Source organism: Puma concolor, chromosome C1 (assembly GCF_028749965.1).
Source record: "Puma concolor isolate L17-30 chromosome C1, mPumCon1.1.hap2, whole genome shotgun sequence".
NCBI classification, from domain to species: Eukaryota; Metazoa; Chordata; class Mammalia; order Carnivora; family Felidae; genus Puma; species Puma concolor.
Window position 1 is genome coordinate 72,187,681 of NC_141674.1, and position 13,535 is coordinate 72,201,215.

A 13,535-nucleotide genomic window follows, 5' to 3' on the forward strand; every position below is an offset into this window, starting at 1 on the left:
CATCATATGTCCTTTTCTATATTGTTACACAGTAGGGTACAATTTTATCTGATTGCTTAATCTTCCCACATCTTGGTATAACCCAATTTACTTAACCATTTGTGCTTTCATTTCACAAACATTTATTGAACGTCAACTATATGCCACATACTGTTCTAGGTCCTGGGGAAATAGCTATGAACAAAATAGATAAAAATTCTTTTTTTCCTGGAGTTTAATTCTAGCATACATGTATTTGGGGCAGGCCAGATAGACACTTGAAAAATGATATGTAAAGTTATCTTATTATGTTAGAAGATAATAAATGCTAAGAGAAAATACAAAACAGAAAAGTCAGATGATAGTGTCTGGAATGGTAATATTAATTTTTTTTTATTCAAGTAAAATTAACATACAGTGTTATAGTAGTTTCAGGTGTAGAATGTAATGATTCAACAATTCTATACATTACTCAGCACTCAGTGCTGGAGTGGTAACATTTAAAATACGGTGGTTAGCGAAGATCTCACTGAGAAGGGGAGATTTGAGTTATCACCTGAAGGAAGTGAAGGAACGAGTCATGTGGACATATGGAGAAAGAACATTATGAGTAGAGGAAACAGCCAATGAAAAGGATTCAGTGGGGCAGGGCAGGAGATGAGGTCCTTGTGTGCTACTCTGAACGTGTACTCTGACTTTACTCTGAGTCATATGGGTGTATTCTGAGTCAAACGGGAAGCCACTGCAGGGTTCTGAGCAGAGGAGTGACATGATCCGATTTATGATTTGAAAAAGGAACACTTTCACTGTTGCTTTGAGGGGAAGGAATGAATATGGAAAGGGGGAGAGCAGTGAGGGCACGGTCCCTGAAATCCAGGCCCCGGAGGTGGTGGCTCAGGCCACGGGTAGTAGCAGCGAGGGAGTTGGGAACCTTTGGAAGATAAGTGGGGACGCGATTTCATTTCCTTTTAAAAGGATTGCTCTGGCCGCTGAGAGTACACTGTAGGTGTAAGGGTGGAAGCAGAGACAACCAGAGGCTACCACAGTGATCTAGGGGAAGATAAAGGTGGCACGACCAGAGTGGGAACAGTGGTGAGCACTCCCCCAGGGTTACTTTATTTCCAGTTTTTCATTGTTATTAACAATTTTGTCCCCAATGTTTTCATCTACGTATCCTCCATTCTTTTTTCTTATTTTTAAATTAAAAAAAATTATTATTATATTTATTTATTTATTTATTGTAGCGCAAGCAGGGGAGAGGGGCAGAGGGAAAGAGAGAGAGAGAATCTCACACAGGCTCCATGCTCAGCATGGAGCCCAATGTGGGCCTTGATCCCACGACCCTGGGATCATGACATGAGATGAAATCAAGAGTTGGACGCTCAACTGACTGAGCCACCCCAGGCACCCTATCCTTTTTTCTTTTGAATGATCGTCTCCCTTGCATAAATTCTCAGGAGCAGGAGCACAGAACCCAAGGAAATGTCTTTTCATTTATATTTCCACAGCTTCTTTTCGATGTATTGATCCAGCCGTGTGTGGGAATGAACTGTTTTGCCACAACTATACAAGCTCTGCTCGCAAAGGTGGGGATTCAGCACCCATCAAAGTAAAGGGATTTGAATGATGCTGCTTTGACACATCCATTTTGGTCCAGCCATTAGGAGGTGGTTGCTCTTCTATTGTTGTTCTTTGTAAAAAGAAAACATTTAAAACACACCACACTATTTAAAGAAAAAATACTACAAACACCTATGTTCACTACCAAGATTTGACAAATACTGATATTTTGCCACATTTGCTTCTGTTACGGCTACTGATTACCAAATGTTAGTGACATTTCTGATTCTTGAGCCCTCTTTCATGACCCTTGCTATATATCTCTTTTCTTGTTGTTGACCATTATTTCATTTTTTGACACCTCTAACCTCCTTCTATCCTCCATATGCAGTTCTTTCTTCAAAAGTTAAGTGTCTGCTATGTCAGAAGCAGGAATTATGGACAGAGGATTGGGGACTGAGTGGGAATGGATGAGGAGCTTGGGAATTTTTTAAAGCTGAAAGGTTAATATTTTGTTTTTGAGGCCATGCCTCAATGTTCCCAAGTGGAATAGTCTGTGTCAAAGCAGCCACATCTGAATGTCATGTGCCTGATCACAGAGCTGGTTCATGGCAGACCTTGCAGTCTCCAGTCTTGGCTTTCTTTCTAGTGCACGATACTTCCTTCATAGTCATATGCATTTCCCCTTTTCTGCTAAACCACAGGTTCAGACTGTAATCAAGTTTGGGCCCCTTTCCAAGAAATAGCCCTGCCCATTCTCTACCTTGCAATCATTTTACCTCTTCCCCACCCCCTCCATCCCCACCTTGAGTTCTGGGTGCACCATCCGTCTCCTACTGTGAAATACGAGGCATCTGAGAAATGTACCATGAAGGACACAGTTTAGGTGCTGCAGACGCAGGACAGCATGTCATAGTGGCTAAATATGAAGAGTTAGCCACTGACAGACTCAGGCTGGTGTATTAGTGTCCTAGGGCTAGGACTAGGGCTGCTGTCACAGATTGCCACAAAGTGGGTGACTTAACAGAAGTTTATCTTTATTCATTTATTAAACATTATTTATTTGCTTATTTATTTTTGAGAGAGAGCACAACTGAGCAAGGGGCAGAGAGAGAGGAACAGAGAGAGAATCCCATGCAGGCTCCGCACCGTCAGTGCAGACCCTGAAACTGGGCTTAAGCTCACCTGAAGTGGGGCTTGAACTCACAAATGGTGAGATCATGACCTGAACCGAAAGTCAAATGCTTAACTGACTGAACCACCCACCAAAACAACAGAAATTTCATCTCTCGCAGGTCTGGAGGCTAAAAGTTCAAAATTGGCAGGGCCATGTTTCCCCTGAAGACTCCAGGGAAGACTGTTTCCTCGCCTCTTCTGAGCACCTGGTGGTTGCCAGCAATCCCTGGCTTTGGCAACATGACTCTAATCTCTGCCTCCGTGTTTACATGGCCTTCTCTGTTTTCCTACTGTATCTTTGTTTCCAAATTTCCTTCTTCATCTTCTTTTTAATGTTTATTTATTTTTTGAGTGGGCGAGAAAGAGAGAGAGACTGCACACGCATGGGAGAGAGGCACAGAGGGAGGGTGACAGAGAATCCAAAACAGGTTCTGCACTGACAGCAGAGAGCTGATGCAGGGCTTGAACTCACAAACTATGAGATCATGACCTGAGCTGAAGTCAGACGCTTAATTGACTGAACCACTCAGGCACCCCCAAATTTCCTTCTTCCAATAATGACACTAATCATTGGATTTAGGCCCACTCTAACCTAGTATGACCTTATCTTAACTCGAATGCATCTGTGAAGACATTATTTTCAAATAAAGTCACATTCCAAAGTTCCAATGGACATGGATTTTGGGAAGACATCATTCAACTTAGTACAGTTGGATTCTAAATTTGTCAATTATCAGCTATCTGACCTGAGAACAATTAATAAGCATTCATTAACTAACTAACATCCCCATAACTATCATAGGGATGCAGAGGGAGGGAAGAGGAAACCATTTTTGACTGAGGTATATTTAAATTGGACAAGAGGACTTTAATAGATGGCACTTTAACTGCTATTTAATGATTTATTCCAACACTTTCTGCCAGATACCAGGTGCTAGGTTGAGCAATGAATTCTATTCCAAGTGATTGTGAATTACACATTTCCTCTAAATAGTTGGAGGAAAAAAGTGGCCAGTTCTGATCCAGACACTTCTGGGTTTTAATGGCGAGACGATCTGTAGTGGAATTCAGACAGTTTAGCTCAGGAACTTTGTGAACTTTCCAAGCAGTCTGTCCCAGAAGTGGCTCCCAGTTTAGGAAAGAAAGACCAGGAGGGTGCAGGTAAGCATGGGCCTAAACAAATACTAGGAGGACATTCATAAGTACACCCTGAGACTAGGACATTGTTGGGGTTGATGAGGGAACCTGAAGGAAGGGATTAGTCCCTCTGCCTTGTGCTGAGGGGATTTGTTTGGGGAGGAAAAACAGGAATTTGGTATTAGAGGCTTACATGTTTATGGGACAAAGTACCTTAAATAGAGTTGAGGAGAGGCAATATCCTATGTACCAGCAGAGAGATCTTGAGGGAGCAGTTAGATCTCCCAGGCATACAAATACTTAGGAAGAAATATTCGCTATCGATTTATTTCGCACCCACTCTGAACCAAGAACGTTACATCTGCTGTTGCAATTTAATACCTGTTAACAATCCTTTCAGGTAGGCTTTATTACCCTCACTTTACAGAGGAGAAATCTGAGGCTTAGAAAACATTATTTGCCCAAGGCACTCCTCTACCAAGTAGCATAATCAGGATGCCAACTCAACATGTCTGATCACAAGGCCAGTGCTCTTAACTGCTAGCTACAGACTGAGCTAACTGCTTTAGGATGCAGTGATTCAGAGGAGCTAGGATACTAGAACATTCCCTGGGGCAAGGCCAAAGATATAATGCATTTAGGTCTGTTCTCTGTGCCTGAGGCAGGAAAAAGAAAAGCTAAGAAATTTATGGTGGGATTGTCCAACTCCCTACATGTGAAAGAGAGCATCCCGAGATTGTCAGGAAAAGAGTCCTCCAGCTTTTGATAGATCCTGAACTGCTACCTTACAAGAACATCCTGCCAAGGTGAGGAGGCTAAGGAATGGGTCCACTGCTCAAGGCCTAGGGATGTAAGTGATGGAGCATGACTCCAGAAGGTGGCATCAACACTATTGAGCAGAAGCTCAGGATTCTAGTAAGAAGACTTCTTAGTCTACAGTGAGTTTCTACAAATGGACCCTCCTCTGGTGAATGAAGAGATGATAACAAAACAGCTTTACATGAGTTCAGAGGTTCGTAGTTCTGTCAGATGGCACCTTGGGGTATATGTAAGGAATCTTGTAAATGAGAATGCCTGATCCTGCTGAAGATCCATGAGACACGAAGATCCATGGGTAACATTGAAGGGGCTTAAATACAAGTCACAGAAGGAGAAAGAAGATGGTACTTGCAAACTCCAGGTGGGGCTCCATTGCAGGCATAATTTGGGAAGGGCTAGTGAAGGCATAGCATATGAGTGCCCAGAGTGGAACGATACCCAGGGCTTCCCAGAGCATCATTTGAAAAACAGGGATCCAGATCCAAACTGAACTTCTCTGGAGTGGACTGAGTTGAGAAATACTAAGTTTTCTTTCTGGGAAGGTATTCAAGCATACATACCCCAGATAACTTTTTCTATGAGGGAATTCACAAACTGGAAGGCAAGGTGGTTTGCCTAAGTGATTTTGACAGTGCTACCAACTCTAAGCCTCTGGGAGACCATGTTCCTACTGCCAGAGCCACTTGAACCTTGAGAATCTTTGCTAAACAGAGGTAGGGAGCTGGCCTGCAGGATAGGAAGTTATTTTTTTCTTTATCTTTCCCCTAATTTTTATTTTATTTATTTATTTTTAATGTTTATTTATTTTTGAGAGAGAGAGAACAAGTGGGCGAGAGGGCAGAGAGAGAGGGAGACAGAGGATCTGAAGCAGGCTCTATGCTTTCAGTATGGAACCCAACGCAGGGCTCAAGCTCATGAACTGTGAGATCATGACCTGAGCTAAAGTTAGTCGCTTAACCGACTAAGCCACCCTCCCCTACTTTTGAAAATCCAGTTCCAGTGGGGTTTTTCCTTGGAAAGGACTGTCTGTGATAGCACACCACATCAGATCTACTATTTTTATTGATTAGTATTTAATCTATTGTTATTCAGCTAAAGTGTAGCTTCAATAAGGCCAGCATTTTATCTACTTTTTCAATGCTGCTTCTATAACAGTGCCTGGTAGATAGTAGGTGTTATTAAATGAACATGTGTCCCCAAAACTCATGTGTTGAAATCCTAGCCCTCAATGTGAGTGCTAGGAGGTGGGGTCTGTGGGTGGTGATTAGGTCATGAGGGTGGAGCCCCCAAGAATGGGATTAGTGCCTTTGTAAAAGAGACCCCACAGAGATCTCCCTTGTTCTTTCTGCCATGTAAAGATGTAGTGAGAAGTCAGCAGTCTGCTCTCGCCAGAACTGGACGTGTTGGCAGCCTGATCTCAGTCACACACCTTGTAGAACTGTGAGAAATAAATTTCTGTTGTTTATAAGCCAGTACAGTTTATAAGTCAGTAGTAATTTGTTATAGCGGTCTGAGTGGACTAAGATAGGAGGTGTTCAATAAATACATGTTGAATGACTGGCTAACGGCTCTTCAATCATATAAACTTCAGTTATGCAAGATGATTATGTTCTAGAGATCTGCTCTACAACCCTGTGCCTATAGTTAACAATACTGTATCATACACCTAAAACTTTGTTAGGAGGGTCAATGCCACGTTAAGTGTTCTTACCACCACAGAATAAATGAAAGCAAAATAAAATAATCATTCTTCTCTACGTCGGCAAACTTTTTCCATTATCCCCATCCAGTCCTGCAGAGTTCCCCTCAGCAGCCACTCTCATTTCGATGGCACACCAAGACACGGCTAAAGGAGAATTCCGTGTTCTGGAACTTCCTGACCTTAGCTCTAACCTACTTGCCTCAACCCATCCTTTGTCTGTCCTCCATTCTGACCTCCATCTTGTGGTCTCTGACTCACACCTCACTGTCTGATTTTCAGCCTTACTTCACTTGGCCTTGAGTCATCCCTTTACCACTTACTGTTCAAGTTCAGGCAAGTTTCCTAACTGCTATAGGCCCAAAGTTTCTCATCCACCCAGTAGAAAAGTTTAAATATGTAAAGAGAGGAGGAATAGAGGTGGAATGTTGGGAAATACTAACATATAAAGGATAAGAAAGAGCAACATCTTATCTCATAGATTGAATGCATGTAAAGTGCTTAGTTTCTTTTTTTTAAGCTCTATTTATTTATTTTGAGAGAGAGAAAGAGAGAGAGAATCCCAAACAGGCTCCACACTGTCAGTGCAGAGCCCAATGTGGGGTTCGAACCCACGGATCATGAGATCATGACCTGAGCTGCTATCAAGAGACTGACACTAGACCAACTGAGCCACCCAGGCGCCCCCAAGTGCTTAGTTTCTGTATACCAAATGCGCAGTAAATATTAACAATGATCACTTTTGTTATTGAGACATACTGTCACTATTAAGTCATCCTTCAGATCTGATGCTTGCCAGCATCTTCTTGATGATGACCTTGATTCCCCTCAGCCACAATACGGTTTCTCCCCCAACTATGCTGCCTTGAGGAAACTCAGCCCACAGGCTGCCTTTCTAGGTGCTGGTTCTCTCTTGGCAGCACCCATACCCTCTGGACCCACCTTCAGAGCAGACACAAAACTTGATCCTGTGTTTCTGATTGGGCATTGCACACCTACTCAGCTCTCAGTTACGTCAAGCTGCTGGATGTGAGGAGTAACCTGCAGCTTCTCAGCGAATGGGCAATGAACCAGCTTCACATGCTTTAAACTGCTTGGTGCTAACTCTCAAAACCCCCAAACAACCACTTGTGATTATCGGGGTTGCTGTCAAGATTAGCTTAGCTCTGTCAACCATCCACAGTTTCTCAGAATTATTGCTGTTCTGAGATAATTCCTACAGCAGTGAAAAGTGTGTCGACCTTTCTAAACAGAAAGAGCATTTCACTCTTGCTTTGGGAGAAAGAATTATTCCATTGTGCTTTTTGCAAGTACGATTCTATTGACCAATAAACCTGTGTCCCTCAGTGTATATTTTACCAAAGGATCTTTGGCAAGCATATTATCAATTTTGGAAGGCCTGATTCAGGAGAAAGGCAGTGACAGGATTTGTATTTTAGGGAACGATCCCTCAGGAAGCACTATGGGGGCCAGGATAGAGATGAATAAGACTAGAGCTTGGGAGGAGAGCAGCTTGAAGGTTGAGGCCCCAAACTCACAAAGTGGTACCAGGGGTGGGAGAGAGGGTGTGGATTTGAGGGAATCAGCGGAACCGCCAGGTCGAGATGTAAGCAGTACCCCAGCTCTGTTGTCCATAAGAAATCCAGTTACACTTGACATCTCGTGATGCTTAGGAATTTACTGTTTGGGGATACTTTAGGTGAAAATCACACATTGCCCCACAGCTTTCTGTCATCTTCCAGCCTCTGACTCATATTCTCCAGCCTCCAAAGCCTACGACCTCTCCTTGCTTGTTCAGAAAGGGTATTTTGGTGTCCAACTTCTAAAAACTATCAGTAACGGAGGCTTATGGTTTAATGATGTCTCTCCATACTACATTGTGAGCTCCAGAAGGGCACAGGTCTTCGTCTTACTTTCTGATATATCTAAGGTGCTTATAACAGTGCTTGGTTTATAGTAAGTGATAAAAAATATCTGTTGAAATGGAATAAACAAAGAAAATGTTGTTCAATATGTTGAATGCTGCAGAAAAAATTCAAGTAGAACGAGAATCCCTGGTTAGGTATTGGGACAGGAGCTCATTTGTGACCTTAGAGAGAGTAATGGAATAGAGTGTATTGTGGAAGCCACAAAAATGTTACCATTGTCATTTTAAATTCATTTTTTGGAAAAGATAATGAAAGCACATGGTTTTAGGACGTAAGGATATAAAGCCCCAAGTTTAGACTAGTCTTCTGTAAGATATTTTGGTCATTTCTCATGTCTGGCTCACCAAAGTTAAAATGTATTGGCCTGTATTTGGTGAAGATGATGGCTTGAGAAAAAAATATGCCTGGAAATATGCCCAGAAAACAGCCAGTTCCATTCTAAGAGAATCGGAGATGGAGTACAAATAAGCAGGAAGGAATTTTCTGTTTTCATCAGGTAAATACAAAACAATAGGTTTTGTTAATATATGTGGACATTTTGGGGTCAGGTTTCTTCTAGGGATACTTCAGTGCTTGCTGACATAAAATTGCTCTCTCATCTTTGCTCCATACCCTGATAGGGCTGTTTTATGTGTCTAGTATTATTTGACATCATAAGTCATGCTCTGACTCCTAGAAGAATGCACCTCTTCTAGCAGAATTTATAACCAGTGCCGGAGTCTATCTGCATCTCAACCTGTTTTTCTTCGTTACTTTCAGAGGCATGGATGGAGGAGTCTCTGAAGTCATCCTGATTGAGCCAGCAAATTGAGACTTAACAAGGCACTCAGGTGTCCAGACTTTACCACCCATGCTTATAAAAATTTAAATTTCCTTTTAAATATAAAATTGTGGTAGCTGGGACACCCTTCCCTTGGTTTGGTGGCTAGAAACTGTCTTCTGGCCTCTCTGGGAGTCCCCAGCACCATCTTGTGTGAAAGCAAATGAGTCCCTTGTATTCTTCCATGCCAGCCTCCTTGTCACTTGGCTACATTGCTGCTGGTGACCTGCGTGAAATTGCCCCTCTGTTGGGCATAGCTATCCCCATGGGTACTGACACTGCTACCGCCAGTTTGGCCTCAGGGGAGGGGACACTGTTCTGTCTTTTGCTCTTCAGGCTCAGGAACAGCAGACCCTTCCCCCCAGGTTGTCACAGCACAGAACACATCTTGCTATAACTTTTAGCAAGTATTTATTGCATGTAAAAATAACAGAAGGAGGGGCGCCTGGGTGGCTCCGTCGGTTAAACGTCCGACCTCGGCTCAGGTCATGATCTCGTGGTTCATGGATTCACGCCCTGCGTCAGGCTCTGTGCTGACAGCTCGGAGCCTGGATCCTGCTTTGGATTCTGTGTCTCGGCCTCTCTGCCCCTCCCCTGCTCGGCTCTATCTCTCCCCAAAAAATAAACATTAAAAAAATTAAAAAAAAAAAACAACGGAAAGTTCAAAATTGAGGACAACTTAATAACTAATATGGAATGTAGCTAACGTTTAGAGCCTGTAGGCTTAGATCCATCACATCTTAGGTTGTGGTCCCCAGAAGCGGACTCAGAGACACGGATATGAGCGCAAGTGGTTCATTTGGAAGATGAACTCAGGCAGTATTGGTAAGAGACTGGAGAAGTCATTCAGGGAAGGGAAGGGCCAAGGGAAGGAAATCTCAATAGGGTGCATCCATAAGAAGATTACCACTGTAGGCAGCTGGGGCTCAGTCACATTGGGAACCTTTGGGAGACAGTATAGATCTGGCCTGGCCAATATGAGAATCACTAGCCACGTGTGACTGCTGGGCATTTAAAATATGCCTAATCAGAACTGAGATGTGCTCTAAAATACACACTGGATTTTTAACCTACCAAAAATGTAAAATATCTCATTGATAATTTTATATTGATTATATATTGACACGATAATATTTTAGATATATGGGTTAAACAAAATACACTATTAAACTAATTTCACCTATATCATTTTCCGTGTTTTAAAATTTTTTTCATGTTTATTTATTTATTTTGAGAGAAAGAGACAGCATGAGCAGGGGAGGGGGAGAGAGGTGAGGAGAGAGGGAGAGGGAGAGAGAGAGAGAGGGAATCCCAAGCAGACTCTGTGCTGTCAGTGCAGAACGCAACTTGGGGCTAGATCCCTTGAACCGTGTGTTCATGATCTGAGCTGAAATCAAAAGTCAGACACTTAGCTGACTGAGCCACCAAGGTGCCTCTCATTTCACTCTTTTTTAATGTGGCTACAAGAAAATGTAAAATTACACATGTGATTTACATTACATTTCTGCTGGACAGTGCTGGTATAGACATGCCTCAGAATTGTCCTGAGGACTGAAGAAATTGGGTATATTTATCCACTTGCTCCAAACCACCACTGGCCGGACACTCCCCTGGGGGTGTTAATTCCCTGGTACTTCTGGCTGCCACGTGCATGGCAGGGTGTGCTTCCAAGCTTTTAAGTAGGGAGCCGGTAAGGTGCGGTGGGTGCCAAGGCATTTTGGGGGTACACTTTCTCATTTCTACCTCCCAAGGCCATCCTAACCAACAAACCCCACCTCCCCAAACAGGAGGTTTTCACTTGTGTTCATCCTCAGAATCTAGGCCTGATACACCCCCGGGAAAAGGAGGAGGTATTTGGTTATTTTTGTCCCCTTCACTCAGCTCTAGGTCAGCTTACCCAAGAAATAATTCAAATGACATCCCTTCAGGGGAGAAACATACCTTCACTGCTGGAGGTGAGGCCTGGCATTATGGTCTTCAAAAAGCACAAGGAGATAAAGCCTAATATCAGTACATTCCCCAAGATCTGACCCCTTAGTCAACTCTGCAGCAGGACAGCCACGGTTCAGCCCCCGTTGTGCTGCCCCAAGCCAAATCCAGCCACTTTCCCTGTTTTCTCCTCAGGGTCAGGTCCACTTATCTGTCCTGTAACCCTGCAGGAAACCATATGAACAAGAACAGAAAACTCCAGTAACAAGCATTATGGTATGGGCACAATGCCTAACCCATATGGAAGAGGGGAACATTTTAAGGAATTATTTTCGTGTTCTCACCACCCCTCAACCCTCACAATCCTTCTAACTCTGCCCTCTCTCGTTTTCTCTTGCACCCTGAGGATCTTCCTTCCAGCCCAGAAAACTAGATATGAGTCACCCAGTGCTTTAGAGGAAGGATGTTACTCTTGAGGCAGAGAATAAAGGAGGTGAATTAGTAATGTTTAAGTTCAAAAGTCCCTGGTACAGGTGTAAGACAGAAAGAGCCAGATGCATAGCTGCATAATTGCAAATAGAGCTCTGTCCCCAGACTAAAGATTCCATAGGCTGGGAGATGTCCCTCTCTCTCAAGGACAGAGAGATACCTGTACTCCACTGGAACATGGTTCCCAGCTCATCAGCTCACACCCCTGGAGACTTCCACCTGTCCTGAGCACCTAGATTAGATGTCCTGTTCACCTGTGGTGAGGAATGATCATTGGCTTAAATTACTGTGATTAGCTAGGTCTGAAAGTGACCACCTGTGCCCCAGGATTTCCTTCAGCTGTTCCCTCATACTATGTGGGAAGCCCCATTTCCAATAGCCCAGGACACTTAAAAGCTCCAGGATCGAAGTCTTGGTCACCTAGAGGGATCTTCACGGAGCAGTACCTGGGTGCATACTAGCATGGAACCTGACAGAACTGGCCCCGAACCTCTCCACAAGCCAGGACAGTGGTGGACACATAACTGCATTACACTTAGGGCAGGAACATTCTCCAAAGGAATCATCATTTTTGGAGATATGTTTCTGCCCAGTTATGACAAATCTTACATTAACGTGCACAGCAATTTCTCTCCTTGAAGCCAACATGTTTTACCCTCCCCACAACCCCAGTCTATTGAATAGACTTTCCACAATAAAGGAACAACTTTGCTCAAAGGTCAATCAATTGAAAACTAACAACAAGTGGAGCTCCTGGGTGTCTCAGTCCGTTAAGTGTCTCTTTGATTTCAGCTCAAGTCATGATCTCACAGTTCATGGGATGGTGGGATGGAGCCCTGAGTTGGACTCTGAGCTGATAGCATGGAGACTGCTTGGGATTCTCTCTCTCTCTCTCTCTCTCCCTCTCTCTCTCTCCCTCTCTTTCTGCCCCTCCCCTGCTTGCACTCACTCTCTCTTGCTCAAAAAACAAAACAAAAAAACAAAATACACACACACACACACACACACACACACACACAATATCAAGTATTCAAAACACCCAAGGTATGATTTCACTGAGGGTCATCTTGTATCACGTACCCCTGGGCTAAATAGCCAGAAAACCATTTGAATGAGTCAGAAATAGTGAAAGAGGAGGTATAAGGCTATGTGAGCTGGCCTCATAATTGCCCATGGAAAAATGTGTTTTGGATGCATTCAGGATACACCATCTTACTCTGTTGAGGTGGTTGCACTCAGTGGGTACATTCCAGGAGTTGTTTTCTCAGGCCCCAGAATCAATGAAAGAGGAAGGTGGAAAGTTGCCCACAGGATTTCTGTCACATGTGGCTTCTTTAGGCTATGTTCGGTCAGTAAATATTTCTCTGTCATTGACTTATGATTGCTGCTTTAGATCCACTAAAACTGGAAACAAGTGCTTAATGCCCTAGTGACCCAGCACACATTTCATAGGGTGACCTTTTATATTTTATGCTCCCAGTGCTAGATGATTATGGGTTAATGACAGAGAAAACAAATGGAAAATATCTGGACATTTGAAAAGAAACGACAATAAACTGCTTCTCAGATGTTATCAGTCTGGAGCATACCACGTGTTGATTAAGGTAAAGATGAGGGGCGCCTGGGTGTTGGCTCAATCAGTTAAGCCTCGGACTTTGGCTCGGGTCACAATCTCATGGTTGATGAGTTGGAGCCCCACGTTCGGCTCTGTGCTGATAGCTCAGAGCCTGGAGCCTGCTTCGGATCCTGTTTCTCTCTCTCTCTCTCTCTCTCTGCCCCTCCCCTGCTCACACTCTGTCTCTCAAACAAACAAAAAAAGAATAAACGTTAAAAAAAAAAAAAGTTGGTAGCATCCTTTGGGGTATTCCTCAGCCACAGACCACCGTCTCTGAACACTTCCAGCTGCCACGCCCGTACAACGTGAGCCTGCCCCACAGCTGCTGAGAAGGGATGTGGACACTTGACTCCAGCTGGCCCTGTCAGCTTCTCCTCCCGGAAT